Source organism: Miniopterus natalensis, chromosome 5 (genome assembly GCF_054644295.1).
Source record: "Miniopterus natalensis isolate mMinNat1 chromosome 5, mMinNat1.hap1, whole genome shotgun sequence".
Taxonomy (NCBI): domain Eukaryota; kingdom Metazoa; phylum Chordata; class Mammalia; order Chiroptera; family Miniopteridae; genus Miniopterus; species Miniopterus natalensis.
This window is the reverse complement of record NC_142085.1, coordinates 27,862,558-27,878,567: the sequence shown is the minus strand read 5'-3', so window position 1 is coordinate 27,878,567 and position 16,010 is coordinate 27,862,558.

Below are 16,010 nucleotides of genomic sequence, written 5' to 3'. Positions count from 1 at the left end.
GGCAGAGACATCTCTTTGCCACAAATAGTCTTAATTCATGTTAATAACCCCACTTCATCTCTGTAAAACATGTAAGTTCATGTAATACACATAACAGGCAAAAAGAGCTTTTATTAGACCAATCACCAATATAACATAGTGCGAAATAATTAAGAAACAAGTTAATAAAACACAGGTCAGTTCCTATACCTTTTTCAGTGTAACGGCGGATAGTACTTTTGAAATATTATCTCAAAAAATCTCAGGCCTGGTCGGCATGGCTCAGCAGTTGACCAATGACCTAGGATCCAGGAGATCCGGGTTCGATTCCTGGTCAGGGCACATGCCGGGGTTGCGGGCTCGATTCCCGAAGGGGGGGCTTGCAGGAGGCAGCCCATCAATGACTCTCTCATCATTGATGTTTCTATCTCTCTCTCCCTCTACCTTCCGCTCTCTGAAATCAATAAAGATATATTTTTTAAAATGCCAGTAATTCATATTGCTTTTCATCTCTCTGCTTATTGAAATTGATGCATTCTTTGTTTGGGGAGAGAGCGATACAGGCAGAGAGAGGGAACAGAGATGTTACAGACAGCTTTGATTTTCAAAAACTGTAGATTTCTTTTGCAGAGATCAGAATAAAAAAAAAAGATTTGTGGTCATCTAAACCAGAGTAAAAAGAATGCAGAAATGAACTGAGGGAAGCTTCCTGGCGTGCAGAGAAGATGAAGTCTCCTTTTTAGGATGTAGAAGATGAACTGGGAGCCAGAGAGACAAATAGATTTAGAAGCTACAGGTCTCAGAGCCCACCATCCAGGAGCTGCATATTAGATTCTTCTTGTTTTCTGAAGCCCCTGAAAGAGAAGCCATGCACTCTAGAGAACTGATTGCTAGCTGGAGTCCGAGGGAGTGGAGGCATCCCACCCTGGCATGGAGACTGTCTAACAGAGGAGCCCCTAAATCAGAGCCTCGCCAGGTAGAGCTGCCATCACAGCTTGAGGAGGCCAGAGCTGGAAGGCATGTGGGTGTGAGGGCTTGGGTTATGCCATAAATGGGGGAGATGGGGAGGCAAGGGTGCTGACATTGTGCTTTGATTGCTCTGAAGGAATGGACCACGTGTTACAGGTGTCACAATGACTAAGTAGCAGGTTGTATGAGAACAGATGTTAACTGTCTCTGTAAAGCATCATATCAATTATAAACTATAAGAATTTCTCTGATTCATGTGGGTCCATTCCTTATGACATTGACTTGTTGGAATTTTATTGCTGGTTCAGTAGGATCATGGGTAGCCACAGATCTATAGTGAGCTCATGGAGGTCATAACTGATTTCTGTCCACAATGTCAAAGAACAAAAGAGGGTCATTAAAAGCAGTTAACAATCTTATAATATTCACAATATAAATTTCTACAAGGCTATATGTAATGTAAGACTGATCTTTAGCAGAATATTCATACTTAAGGACCATCGTCTATTTGTACTATCCACTGGTTTGAGGGATTTGCAGCTTAATAAAAGCAAACATTTATTTAATCTTATATGGCTACATTTTACCATTTATTATAACTCCTCACATATAGTTTTTGAATAGGCAAAAGATATAGGGTACAAATTTCAAAAGGCACAAAAGGCATACAGTGAAAAATAATATTCCCACTTTCCTAATTTTCTAATTTTCATCAGGTTTCTCTGATGAAATAAAGGCAGCCTCTATTACCAGATTCTTGTGTCTCTCTTTATTTATATGCCTTTCAAACCAACCTAAGATAATCTGCATTCTGGATCTATCATTCCATAGGAAAAATATCTTGATTTAAGTCACCAAGACACTAGCTCCAATGTATGTTCAAAATCTACTTCTCCCTGGACCTTTCAATAGCAATCAATGTTGATTCTTGGTCTCTAGCACACTCATCTTCTATTATTTGGAGGAGGTTTGAAGTACTAAAGGCTTGGTCTTGGGACTTCTAACCTTCCATAGATAAAACCGTCCACATCTACAGATTCAATTATCGTCAGACATAGAGAACTAACAATTTTATCTCATGCTCAGGTCCATATATCCGGCTTTTCACTGGATTCTTTCTCTTGAGTAGTCTAAAGACATTCTTAAAATCATGTACAAAACTGAACTCAGGGTTTCTTCTCCCAACTTGGTCTTCCAGCTTTCATACCTCAGTGTGAATCCTTAGAGCAATCTTGGATGCTTCTCATTTCTCTCTTTGTCTCATTATATCTAAATCTTTAGTAATTCCTAGTTTCTTTATCTCCATGATATTGATGTTCCTACTTTGTTTTTGGCATTTAACTACAATTACACTATCCATGCTGTCTTCCTTTTATAACTGATTTACTGCAATAATCTCCCTAGTACTCTACTTATGCATGCTTTGAACTTGACTGATATTTAATATACATATTTCAAGGTGTTATTTTTCGTATTATAAACCTGATGATGTCACCTATCCTTCTTAAAAATTTTAATATCTTGCTTTTGTCCCTAAAATGAAGCCAGTGCTCCCTAAAATGATTATGAGACTCTGCATGATGAAGCCCTTGCATGTAAAACCAGCCAATGTAGCAACTGTGCAAATCAGAACAAGGTGCCTCTTCTGGAAGACATACTAGGTAGAATTTTTTGTTTGCTCCCTGATAAGATAACACTTTATTGAATATCAACTGATGCAGGAAGACCTCTCCTATTACTGTCTCATGCATGGAACTCTGTGGAGTCAACCTAGGGAGAACTGAAAATTCTAGACCCTCAAGTATAAATACAGTGACATTTTCCTTATGATTACTAAGGATTTGACTATATTTACAAGTTCTTATTTTTGGCTCTTGGAAATTTCATGTCATCTTGATCCAGAAAGCAGCTTTCCATTTTAAAATATCTTGTAATGTTTTATATAGCATTTGTGTTATCAGTTACAAGTCCATTGATAGAGAAATCTGGCATGAAACTTTATCTTTCTGAATAAATCTCGCTTGGACCTGATGCATCATTTACTTAATGTACTTTTGGATTTGTTTTTGAAATATTTCATTTCATATATTTTACCTTAATTGATAGGTGATACTTTTGTTATTTTATTTCATTTTTCTTATACATTTTTGGATTAAACATTGTGTTTGTGTTGTGGAATTGGTTAATTTCCTTCTCTTCTCTCCATGGTCTAGAACAGCAATTTTCAGCCCTTTTCATCTCATGGCACACATAAACTAAGTGGCACACCAAAAAATATATTTTTTGCTGATCTCACAAAAAAATAGGTATAATTTTGATTCATTCACACCAAACAGCTATTGTAGTGTTGGCTGTTGTTATTTTTTTTTATTTGACAATTTAAAGGAAAAGAGGTCAGTGCCGCTGACTAAATAGTTAGGTATTGCATGTTTAAAATTTTTTTGTGACACACAGGTTGAAAATCACTGTTCTAGAATAATTTATATGAATTAGAATATCGGTTCCATGAGGTATAGAAGAGTATGCGTCAGTAGGGATATCTCTTTGTTGAAATTTTGATAAAGCTGTCTACACTTTGTGTAGATTTTTGGCTATATTTTGATATCTACTGAGGTTATGATTAATGTTACATAACTGGGATTATCATCTATTAATATTACATCTACTTTTGTTACTTCTACTTTCAGCCAAGATGGAATAACAGAGACTGACTTTAGTCACTAGCCTGAAAAACTAAAATACTGAACAAAATATATGAGTCAATGCTTTTCAGATAGTGAACATTAAGCAATAAAGGACAGTGATCCCGAGAGGTGGGAATAAATTTGGGGAGTCTTATAATTGTCACAATTTTTTTGTGGAAGAGAGTTTCCTGAGCCTACACATGCAGGGGGGAACCCAGGATAAACTGGGTGGTCAGTCCCTCTTGAGGAGACAGAATTGGGAGACCAGAGACAAGGATGGATTGGTTTCTCAAGGAAGAGTGCTGGAGAGAGCTGCAGACAGAAGTGACATTACTACCAATTCTATCGATATTAAAATGACAATAAGGGAATATTATGAATGATGTTATATAAATGAAAAACTCAGCTTGAAAGCTACAAAAACTCACTAAAGAATAGATAATCTAATTGGCCCAATACTTATTAAAGAAATTTAATTTATAGTTTTAAAATGTCCTATAATGAAAACTCCAGCCCCATATGGCTTCATTGATAAATCTACGAAACATTGAAGGTAAAACTACCAAATATACACAAATGCTTCTGAAAAGCCAAAGAAGGAAGAATGTAGTTCCACTATTTCATGAGGCTAGGTTGAAAATGATACTTTATTTTTCTTTGCTGATTTAGAATGCATTTTGGGATTTATTGATATCCCTATAATGATAATACCATAGAACTTTGATGGCACAATTCTAGTTATAGCTGTGTTTGTTAGTTTGTTTTTAGGATATAATGCTCTAAGGATTTTATTTTAAATAGATCAAATGGTTCATTCATTTGTGAATTTGCAAAGGAAAATTGCATTGTTATGGATCTGAATTTAAAATTTCTTTTGTTGTACAAAGTGATTTGAATTTTTAAAGGCTTTTAAAAAATGTTTTTGAGCATTTTATTTGTGATAACCAAGGTGAAACTTTATACATTATATCATAAAAGTGTGCAATATTGAAAAGTTAAACTTATTTTCTTATTTAATTGTCAATTATATAACAGTTTAATATTTCTAATCTAGTTTCAAACTGGTATGATTTTTGTTTCTCATGTTTCACTTTTTTATAATCTTAAAATATTTCATAAGTATTAGTTAAAATACATAAAATAAGGTAATGTTCTTTCAAATTGTTGGCATTTTAAATTATAACTCAGCTGGTGTCATCTGAATTATAATATTAAAATCAAGGAATTCTCTTTGATAGTTTAGAAAGAGCATAGCTAATAGGTTATTCTCTTTTTATAAAAACAATCTAACAGCAAAAATGTCAATACTTGTAGAAGTCTCTTTTGGAAAATTCTAAGACAGTATTTAAGGGAGAGTGAAAAAATTGACAGACATAGCAATACTTATCAGAAAAACTATTATATATGACACAGTATTATGACAGACACTTATGCTGTTTCCATATCTTGGCTGTTATGAATAATACAGTCATGAACATGGAAGCACAGATAGCTCTTCAAGATAATAATTTTATTTCTTTTGGATATATATGCAGCAGTGAGATTGCTGAATCATTGCTGGTAATTTTATTTTTAGTTTTTAAGGAACTTCTGTGCTGTTTAACAGTTTACATTCCTACCAACCATATACACGGATTTCCTTTTCTTTACATCTTAGTGGGCATTTGTTATCTGTTTTTTTTTTAATAATAGGTATTCTAACAGGTGAGGTCATATCTCATTATGGTTTTTAAATTTGCATTTCCCTGATGATTAGTGATGTTGAGTACCTTTTTATGTGCTTATTGACCATTTGTATGTCTTCTTTGGAAAGTGTTTATTCTGGTCTTTTGCCCATTTTTTAATTGTGCTATTTTATTTTATTTTTGTTATTAGTTATATGAATTCTTTGTATCTTTTGGATATTACCCCTTATTAGATATTTGATTTACAAATATTCTTTCCCATTTCATCAGTCACACTTTCATTTTGTTGATGGTTTCCTTTGCTGTGCAAAAGTTTTTAAGTTTAATATATTCTCACTTGTTTATTTATTTTTGTTAGCTCTGCTTTAGATGTCAAATAAAAAAATCCTGCAAACAAACAAAAAAACAACCAAACAAAAAACATTACCAGGTTGCTGTCAAGAAGTTTATCATCCATGCTTTCTTCTAGGAGTTTTATGGTTTCAGGTTTTACATTCAAGTCTGTACTCCATTTGGATTACCTTTTGAGTATTGTGTGAGAGAAAGGTCCAGCTTCATTCTTTTGCAGATAGCTATCCTGTATTCCCAACACCATTTATTGAAGAAATTATCCTTTCCCCATTTTATACTATTGGCTCCTCTGTCATAAATTAATTAACCATATATGAATGGCATATAACTTGAGATTTTAAGCACTACATTGGGAAACTTTATTGGTATTTTATCCTTGATTTGAATTAAGTTTAATTGAGATAAGTCATACCTGAAATGATATAACTGAAAGTTTAAAAAAGAAAGTTGTAATTAGGAATGGTAACTGGATAAAAATATTTAAAAATTCTTCTTGGCATAAAGTATTTTATATTTTCAAGTGCAGACTTTGAGACCTAATGTTATAGTTTTTCCAGTGCAGTAGTGAAGCAAGATCTGGGGAGCCTTTATGCTGAGGCTTATATGCAAAAGTAATTACTTTGTAGAGACTATCTTTTGACTCTAATTTTTTTCTGAAAGTATTTATATATATTTAAATCTTTAATTATTTATTATACCATCATGATATACTTTAAATAAAAAATTTGGCGATTAAAAGCTATTAAACCTTTACAAATGTAAACAATTTTTAAAAAGTTAAAAAATTCTGCTCTGGGAGGAAATTTTGTGTTTTTAGGTTCAATTTATAACTTGTAGTTTTTGGTTGAAATATTTATTCAGATTCCCATTATAAATTTTTAAGAAGAAAACAACAAAAAGAAACAAAAACAGAGTGCTATTTAGAGTAGAAAAGCTATGCTATTTCAAACATTTAAGCACTTTTAAAACCACAAGTGGATTCCCTTCTCAAGAAAACCACTAAAGTGGAGATAAATTGCTGTCCTAGAATTATTTATAGTTCAAGTCCTCCCATATATCAGAAAAAAGAATTCCTTACTATAATTCAGGTAAGTATATTTTCAATCAAAATAAGAAATCTCTTAATACAATCCACTACATACTACAGGTAAAATTAATGATGATTTGTATAGAAAAATTATAAAGCATTTTTATATAAACGTGAAGGAAAAAATAGTCTATAAAACAGTCAGAATCTTTGACCATCGTGATGCCATATGATGAATGAAATTAGACAAACCAAAATGTCGAGTGCCATGAAACTGTTTTTATAACTGTCTATTGCCACAAATTTAAAAGTTTTCTGTTTTATATTACTAACCATATATAGTTATATAGATACACACACGCATATATGAAACAAAACCAGTCATCCATGCAGAAAATCATCTTCAATCAAGACTTTCCTTTGATTTCCTTTTCAAGGTTTTCCAACTCTATTATCTATCTAATAAATATGGGTTTTACATATAACTTAAACAATTCATAGTGTATTTTATATGTATATTAGTTTTACATTTGTATTATAGTTTTAAAATCTTTAAAAAATTTTAAATTTAATTGATGAGATATTTCTAATATTCTTTGTACTAAGTTCATTCATACCATTTTGCTGATTAAAATCTTCTGTACATTTAATTTGTAAACACCTTTCTTAAAATGAGTAAGTAGTTTAAATGACATACAGATGTCCCAACAAAAAGCATACACACTTTAACAGCTGATAGCTCAATTTTGAAAATGAAATGTACTTTAAGAAATACTGCCTTTATAATTATTCAAAGTGTGTGTATACATTTTTTGGGGACACCCTATATACTCTTCTCATTTTACAGTAGGCACCTCTTTCAAAATAATAACATCTCAATACCTCCTGAACAAGATTTTACACCTTGAAGGAAGTGCTTAATTTCATTTTTTCATAAATGGGAAATAAGAAAAAAAGTAATGTTATGCTTAGCCATTGTGTGTACTTGAAATAGAATATTATTTTGTCAAATTTACTTGTATAGTCAATTATAAATGTCAACATTTAGAATTGTCACAATAAAATAGTATATTCTTAGGGCCACACATTTTTTGGAGTGTTTTTGAGTATTTTTTTCCTATTGGAGTTACTACTCTACATTTTTCTTATTGAAGAAATATTTTCTTTATGTTTATTTGTAAAATTGTTATTTTAAAAATTAAATTCACAGGGGTGTTTCAGTAGGAAGTAGTCGATACAAACTAGTCATGGCAGCTCCCCAAAGAAGCTATTTTATATGTCAAACAGATCAATACAGATTCATTATATTTTGAAAACTTAAATAAATAAAACAACAGATTTTCGAATATGAGTGCAATAGTTTTGGAAATGAATAAGTTTATTTTAATGACTGAGTCAGAAGAGTTCATTAACAAAATGCACATTTAATTATGCATTTTGAGCAGTACTGTGCACAAAATGGAAAAACAGTAAATCTCATTACTAGTCTACAGATGTTTGGTGTAATTTTTAAACTGTACACAAAAATTGATGGTGATTTTTGTCTATAAGCCATCTGGTCATATTTTATTAAGACATCTGTCTATTCTTTGTAGAAAATATAGTGAAATCAGAATAGATTTAACTTAAATGAAAACTGTAGAAATTTAGTTTATAGTTATTCAAACAAACAAAAAAACACCCATAAAATATACACCTTTTCTCTATTGACAGTGTACCTAAAAAGTTGACATAAAAATTTCAGGAACAGCACAAAGAAATATAAATTTTCTACCTGGAATACATTTCTACTTTTTCCTCACCAAATCTTTTTTTGCTCTGATCCTATATTACTCTGCCTTTGCAGAACTACAGGCACTGAATCATTCTGTTTTAAAAATTTAATATAACTCTGCTACGTGGCAACTCTTAAAAGTTTGAGTGAGCTAGCTGAAGTGAAAAACTTTTGAAAATATAGTGGTTTATTGAAGGGAAGCATTAATTATATGCTATATGAAAAAAGAGCACTTAACTGGTAGATCTTTTCTTCCACTTGTCTATTTCTCATCTCAGATCTAGGATATGAATCACCCACCTCCTAGAAGGCATTTGGTGCTGAAGTCCAAGGCTGGTGAAACTCCTGGTCTATCCTCTCTTGCCTCCGATGGTGCCTTTTCCCAGTCTGATCTATGACCTTGTTATGATCTGAATGTTGTGTTCCCTCAAAATTCATGTTAAAACATTACTCTTTCCCAGCCCAATGTGATGGTCTTAGGAGGTGGGGCCTTTGGGAGATAATTAGAATTAAATAAGATCCTGACAGTAGAGCCCTTCTGAATGGGATTAGTGCTTTTATAAGAGTCACAATTGAGCTTCTTTCACCTCTCTGTTCTCTACCATATGTAGATACAATGAAGCATCTGTATCCCAGAAGAGGGCTTTTTCCAGAACCTGACATGCTGGCACCCTGATTTTGGAATTTCAGCCTCCAACACTGAGAAATAAATTTGTGTTGTTATTATAAGCCACCCAGTCTATGGTACTTGGTTACAGCAGCACAGACTGAAAAAGACAGAAATTATAGTGACAATGGGGTGCTGCTGTGACAAATACCTAAAAATAAGGAACTGACTTTGGACCTAGGTAATGGACAGAGGCTGGAAGAATTTTGAGGTACATGCTAGAAACATGGATGTTAAGGGTGATTCTGGTGAAAACTCAGAATAAAAAAAGGAGAAGTGTAAAGAAAACCTCAATCTTTTTAGAGTACACAAATAATCATGAACAGGATGTTGGTAGAAATATGGATGGTAAAGGTCGTTATGATGAGGTCTCAGAAAGAAATGAGCAACATGTTATTGGAAACTAGAGGAAAGAAAATCCTTGTTGTAAAGTGGCAAAGAACTTGGGTGAATTATGTTTGTGTTCTAGTGTTGTGGAAGATTGAACTTAAAAGCAATGAAATTGGATATTTAGCTGAAGAGATTTCTAAGCAAAGTGTTGAAACTGCAGCTGGGTTCTTCCTGACTGCTTCTAGCAAAATGCAAAAGGAGAGAAGTGACTTAATGATGAAACTGTTAAGCAAAAAGGAATCAGAACTTAAACATTTGGAAAATTCTCAGCCTGTCCATATTTCAAAAAATGAGAACGCTGAGTATGTAGCTAAGCAACTGTTTCATAAAATTAGTATGGATGAGCCATTTTAACTTAAACCAGGAACACTAATTTAAGATAATGGAAGCATGACCCTGGAGGCAGTTCAGAGCTAATCAGGGCTGCCCTCTCATCACAAGTCCAGAGGGCATGGGTCTGGAGGGGATGGCTGCCTCCACCTGGGTTTCAAATGTTGGGGCCACCAGCAAAGCCATGGGCTTAGGCCCCCAGCTCAGGAGAGTTACAGTGGCCTGGCAGAGAGGTAACATGAGACCAGACTGTGGGAATGACTTTATCACCCCTGTGGGTAGAATATGGAGTCAAAGAGGAGTGTTGTTGAGCCTTAAAATCTCATGAACTTTGCCTTGCTAGGTTTTGGACTTGTTTGGAATCCATCACTCTTTTCTTCTTCCCTAGTTGTCCCTTTGGTATGTGAGTGCTCGTCCTATATCTGATCCACCATTGTATTTTCAAAGCACAGAACTGCTCTGGTTCACAGGTTCATAGATGGAAAGGAATTCTGCCTCTTGATCTTGGGTGTCACCTATATTTGATTAAGATCTTTACATGAGACTCTGGACTTTAGACTTTAGAGTTGATGCTGACATAAGTTAAGACTTTTGGAGGTTTGAGGGATAGAATAATGTATTTTGCATGTAAGAATGACATAAATTTTAGTGGTCCAGGGACAGAATGTTATGGATTAAATGCTAGTGTTCACTTCAAATTCGGATGGTGAAACACCACACCTCAATGAGATGGTGTTGAGAGGTGGAGCCTCCTTTGAGAGGTAATTAAAGTTAGCAGAGATCATGAAGGTAAAGACCTCATCAATGGGATTAGTGCCTTATAAGAGTCAGAGAGAGCTTGCTTCCTCTCTCTTTCTGCCATGTGAGGATACAGTAAGATGTCAGCAGTCTGCAGCCCAGAAGAGGGCCCTCACCATAACCAACCATGATGGCACCCTAATCTTGGACTTCCAGCCTTTAAAACTATGAGAAATAACTTTGTGTTGTTTATAAGCCACAGTCTACAGTACTTCGTTATAGTAACCAGAACTGACTAAGATAGTATTTTTGTCCAAATGCTCTTGTAGGACAGACCAGATGAGGGAACTAACTTGTGTGTGAATGTTATCAAAGGTAGTTCAGAAGTCTTTGGCAAATAATAATAGAAGAGAGACTTGCTAGAAAAATGAGGAACAAATAAAACTCCAAAGATATACAGCAATAGATCTATCAAATGAGTAATCTGTGACTAAAGGCAAAAAGCCTATGCCATAAAAGGCAGGAAATATCTTTGAGTGTATATCTTCAGGGCATCTCAGAGGACCAGCTGAGGCCTAACTCTGTTACTTGATTTGTCCTCTGGAAGGAGGTCAGGCAGTGGTCTGATCAGTTCAAGAATAACTTATTTCACATAATCTCAGGAAGTTGCCTTCAGTAACCTGTGTGGTTATATTATTAAGAAGGTCTCTAGCTCTATGACTGAGGGTTGTGGGAAGGAAACAGGTAACTTATACATCTTTTATTGGCTGACATATCCCAAGCAATATTCCTATTGCTTTAAGAGTTTCTGATTTAATTTATCCCTAGTCAGGGAAGGAAAATATAAATGATGGCAGATATCAAGAAAAGTAATTTATCTCTCTGAGAGTTCAAACTAATCTTAGAAAGAATTTATAGTTCAGTTTCCATTAACTGTAGAAGTGAGGAGTGTTGGCGCTTCATCAGTGGGCCAGTCAGCAAGGGGACCAGATCAATGGTACTGATTTTAATTTACTCAGAACTTGAAATAAAAATCTCTAAATACATATGGAGAAATAATTACCTTAATTTGAGGCTGGAGAGTAAAGAGGGTAAATGGCTGATAAGAACCAGATAGTGTATCTAAGTCAATCAACCCAAACAACTGAGATTCAAAATAAGGGTTAATCTCCCTCTTCAGGAAACTGGACTGAAATCAGGAAACCGGACTGAAGTCAGGAAACCAATCCTACCTAAATCACTGAGGCGCATGACTGGAGTTAGGAAGAAAGAGTGGCCAAGTGGTCATGGGCTGCTGAAAACTGGTCTTATAGGAATACATTTCACTCTAGAATCCACTGGCTCAGATTTTGGTGATGATGATTCTACAAATATGAGGTCTGACGACTGGAAAAAACTAGAGAAGGAAGAATTGACACTTGACACTTTATATCTTATTATTAAACACTTTAACAATTAATTTTAATTAACAATTAATTAACAATTTAATTAACAATTAATTTTAATTAATTTTAAATCCATTAGCTCCAAACATATTTGAGAAGGAGAACTATTCTGATGCTCCCAGAACATCATAACAACACAAATAAATATTCAGTGCAACACCCTAAGGTTTTTTTATTGCTTAAGGATAGTATCTGACCAAGCTAAATAAATGCCTGAAGCTGTTATGATTTAGTTTAGTAAGAAGTTAACAAATTGGACTTCTAAATCCAGCCTGAAGTCATTTGAATAGCTTTAAAACTTGAGTTTTAAGACTGAATATCACCAATTCTTTTAAAATATTTTAATAGTTTTTTTCTCCTGTAAATTGCTCTTATCCATGGGTACTCCTCATGTTTTAAAACTTGATTTTCACAGGCCTCTCATACTATACGGTCTCTGGACAAAGACTGAAAGTCACTCCCATCTTGTGCAATGATGGGTACAAGGCTTGCCAAATATAGAGTTAGTTCCTGGGTTCCGATGAAGTGTAGAGCTTGAGCCCTCTGCCTTTCTCCCCTCTCCCCCTGCCCCTTGGAATAGAGCTGCAGAATATAAAATCACTTAGCTGCAGTCTAGAATTTACTTCTCAGCAATGGAGTACATCATAACTCACTGTAGTTATTCAGTCTTTCTATTTTGGTGTCATACTTTTTTTGTGTGTGGGACAAGGACTGCAGGGAACTGGCACCTTTGGCCAATCTTTCTTTCACTATAAATAATAAACTGAGTCTAGAAGTGCTGTTATATTACCAGTCAAATTAGTCATACCTTGCCTTGCCTTGTATGTCCATTGACCATTTGTAGTCAATGGGCACCTCTTAGAAACTCATAAGGTAGAATCTTCAAGGATCTGAGCAGTCCAGGAGTAAAGACATCTGTTTAATTTCATTCAACCCAGTGTGTCCTAATTTATTTAAACACAAAGCTTTGTTTCTACCACAAAATCCCTACTAAAACCACATGGAACATACTCTTAGAACTCACTGTTACTCTTTTGAGAAGTTTGTTACTATAAATCCCATTTATCATTCATTTAAAAATTAATATGCATTTTTTAATTTTCAAATACTATCTTTTCACATTCAAAGAGAGTTCCTCTAATTTTCTAAAGTAAATATCTGTATTTAATTTATTTTCCTCAGCATTTTTGTAAACACTCAACAGAATTATATCCTCTGGAAAAAAATGGTACAGATTTTATTCCATCCATATTTCTAAGTTTCAGATTCACAAGGCAATGTGATTTTGGGATAGTTAATATTTGTTGAAATTGAGGCACTTGGTATTTCTATACAAACTACCCTTCTTTGGAGACAGCTTCACCAAAGGGTACTCCTAACCTGAAATATTAGGTTAACTGAGGGAGGGTGGGGCTCTATCCCTCCAGACTCCTAAATTTTGTCAGCTAGTACAAGATTTAAAAAGAGTGTTTATTTAACCTATACATTTAAAACCAAATCATCTTTTTTTTTGACTAGTTAGGGGTCACCTTCTTTTGAGAGGTTCAATGGATAATTTTGAATGACAAAAGATGCCATAACTGATGGGTAAAGCAAAACTGTATCTGGAAATATTTCCATTAATCTATAAATTTTAAAAAGTCAACTTTCAAAAGGTACTATTTCAAATTTTGAAAATGATATGGGGGATATTTATTATTTAATCTTATAAGTTTATATTTTACTTTTAGATGGAAAATAAAAAGTAGTAGGAATGAAGTGAATTTTCAGTAGCTGGTACAGAGTAGTGAAAGGGGTCCAGAAAGGCACATTTCACTCACTGACCAGATTAGTAAGGATTTTTGGATGGTAACTTAATGGTGAATGAATATTAATCAATATAAAACTATGGATACAATAATGGCTTATAATAAAATAAAAGCAGAGGCATAGATTTTAATTAGTTATTAAATGTTTAATTATTAAATCAGCATTTTATGGTTATACTGATATTTAAGGATAAAAGCCTCAGGCCTTTAAAAATGGATATTATGAATATATATATATATATATATATATGTCTTTAATTTAGAAAAGTCAAAGTTCTTAGTAGTTAATTAAATTTGATTTCATAACATGAAACATAGAGTACTTAGTAGGCACTTCATAAAACATTTGTTAAATAAGTGGGTGATTTTAATATTGGTATTTAATTCTAATAGGTCTATTGAGCAGAGTACAGTCATTTTAAGAATTAAAGAATGTATAATATTTCTGACCTCTAGATCACTCCCTCCCATCTATTCCTTCTGCACACCTCTCCACAACAAAAATACACTTTCAAACACAAGCATACAAACTCTTACACTGGACAAATTTAAAGGATGCTTTAATGAGACATACAGCTAATTGAAAACCTGAAGATCATTGTCTATCCAACTAATCCCATTCCTAGAGAGAGGATGCAGGTGAATATATTGATTACTGAGTTTTCCTTAAGTTGGGAGGAGACAGTGGACAGATAGGGAGGTGATGAAGAACTTTCAAATGTGGTGCTAGGAGTATTGTGGAGCTGCAAACAAGTGCGTATAAGGGAGGCAAATAATATGAGAGAAAAGCCTGTGTTGTTGAGGAGTTGTAAAAATAGTTGTAAAATAGTTGTAAAAGTAGTGAGGGTGACTTAGTATAAAATACAATATTAACATTTTAAAGGTTTATTTTACTATAGGAAGAAGAAAAATGTTTCAAAAAATAACTAAAAAATGTGCTTCAAGTTTCTTGAGAAAGAAATTGGGGAGTACACACTATTGAACATCTATCCTCTGTCTGATACACTCAATGCTCAAGATTGATGATCTAATTAAACTATTAACTTCTTAGAAGAGTGCTGCGTAGTGGGTAAGAACAAACGTTTGGGAGCCTGGCTGCCTGGCTTAAAATTTGTGTTTTACTATGTGACCTTGGGACCTTTCCAGTGCATATTGAACATTCTCAAGGATAGACCATATGTTGGGACACAAAATTAGCCTCAACAAATTTAAGAAGATTGAAACCATACCAAGCACAGAAAGGAAATGATAATACTGTATTGTCAAAATTAAACAAATTAATATATGTAAAGTGTTTTAAACTGTGCTGGTACATTAAGTGCTATATTATTAAGTTTAATATGTCATTATTATTATTATTTTTTTTGCAAGTTAAGGACAGTTTCTATAAAATTCTAAGAAACTTGACAAAAACAGTTGGAAATTGGTGTATTTTCTGCTTGTGGAAGTATTTGATTAAATGCTGATTGAAATAGGACTTATCAAAGAAGGTTGGTGGTCAAATATGGGACCTAATTCACAGAAAAATGTGGTACATTATTCCTGAAACTCCTTATATAAGAGTCATGTGCCAAAGACTTAAACTCTTATTAAAATATATGTTATATATAGAATATATGTATAATGCAAGAGATTCATAGTTAGGTTCTTTCATTTTCCAGATAAAAATCAAAGACTCAAAACAGATACAGGTACAAAATCAAATAGTAAGATACATATAAATTGTTTTATAAAAATACTGTAGTGCTTTGATATATTAATATACATTTAGTATATATTTTAAAAATACATTATTAAATATATTTAAACTTAAGTTGAATTTCAAGTTGAATTTAACTTGAAAAGCAACTAATTTGAAACTGAAAGAATTGTTGAATTGTAGCTATTGCTAGCTTTTCAAAACTCAAGTTCTTAATTTTGATTCAAGTTTTGATGAACTGAATTTCATTATTGCATTATTGAGAGTTCTTGGTTGTGAACCATAGAAACTGACTGGGTAACATAGGAGAGAATGAATTGATTCTAATGGTATTTAGTAGCTCAGAAAATGTATAGGATTGTTAGAGAAGTAGGCTCAGGCAAGGATCAAGGGAAAGGCAATTAGAAGAAAAGTGCAATTTACATAGGTGACTAGAATAATCATATTTCAAACAACCTGTATAA